The following is a 1628-nucleotide window of genomic DNA, read 5'->3' as shown; positions in this document are numbered from 1 at the left end:
ACTGTTGGGTTTTCTGGGATCTCATGAGCGAATCTAATTCCTAAGAGATCGATTCTAGGGTTTGCGCAGCGGATATAAAACAAAAATTTTAATGAAACCCTAGAACCATGCTACTATTGAATCATAGAAATGTTAGAACGCTTACCTCAATCGATCCGGGGCCTGTATCAATTGATCTGTTCGTCCGATCACTCTAGGCAGGAAGAATACCTCGCCCTCTACACGTATCCACACGTCGGGATGGATTCCAACACCTTGAAACTTGTCTGCTAGGACTAGAGATCTCGATCTCTCTTGTGTGCAAGGTTTTGGAGGCATAGGGTTTTATTTTTCTTCTTTTTTTTTTCTTCTTCTTTTTTTTCCTTCTTTTTTCTTTTTTCTTTTTGTTTAAAACCCTAGAAGACATTCTCCTTATATAGACTTTCCAAAATCCTAATTTGACAAGGAATAGATTACTAGGAATCCTAATCTAATTAGGTTTCCTAAACCTATTAGAATTCTAATCTCATTAGGTTTCCTAGATGTAATAGAATTCTAATCTCATTAGGATTCCTATTCCAATTAGGAATCTCAATCCAATTAGGATTCGTAATCAGGATAATTTAGCACACGTACTTGTCCATCCCTATTGTGTATGACCCTGTAGGCTCATCCGGAATAGCAGTAAAACACAGAATCTCCATTCCGGTAATACAAGTCATAGGCGGTCTCTAGCAAGACACTATGACTACCTATCTCGAATAGAGTTTGTTTGTGATCATACGAAAGCCAGTGATGATTCCGACTGATGATCCTTTTGTATCGCGATATCATATGTCGAACATAAGGCATGGACAAGCCACCTTATCTGATTCGACTGCTTTCTCGTTCACTGAGTTCGACTGTCTGAAATAGACGACGTTCGTCTATAGTGCGGCCACACATTTCTACAGTCTTGCTCACACGAGGGGCCCAGCGATATCTCTCTCTTTTACGAGAGGTACAAATCCCGTCTTGACTATCTACAATCCAGTACATGATTCGTTTCGTACCTGATACACGCCTTTATAGTCCTCCTGTTACGCAGGACGTTTGACGTAATCAAAGCACGCAACTCCTCATGTTGGATTCTGTAGATATCTCAGGTCTTAGGATCCAATCATAGAATCGTCGTATGAGATTCAAGTCATGACGCTAGTCCATGTGACAATCTCATGCGGGTCAGTCCAGTATTCCGTTCTGCAACGAATACCTATGATTGTGATCGTATCCAATACCTATGATCATCTATGTGATCATCAATCACACATCATACTAGTCTTATTATGTCGTTATTCCCATAACGACACAAGACTAGGGAGTTTAGTATCATTCATAATGATACATGGATTTCATAACAGATCTAGCATGCAAGAACATGTAATGAATAAAATACTCTCATAAAACACATAGAAAGTATCAATACATCGAATGTATCTGAACAAAGCTCATAAACAGTACATCATAGAGCACCAAACCAACATCAAATAGCATTTGCTTTCAATTTTCGGTGCGAACTGAATATCTGAGAAATCATATATAAACGGAACCTGGAAAGAAGAAATCAACACTCAATCAGTCAGTGTGACCATTGTGACCACTGTGACCAG

Source organism: Tarenaya hassleriana, unplaced genomic scaffold (genome assembly GCF_000463585.1).
Source record: "Tarenaya hassleriana unplaced genomic scaffold, ASM46358v1 Cleome14, whole genome shotgun sequence".
NCBI classification, from domain to species: Eukaryota; Viridiplantae; Streptophyta; class Magnoliopsida; order Brassicales; family Cleomaceae; genus Tarenaya; species Tarenaya hassleriana.
Note: the sequence above shows the minus strand (reverse complement) of the source record.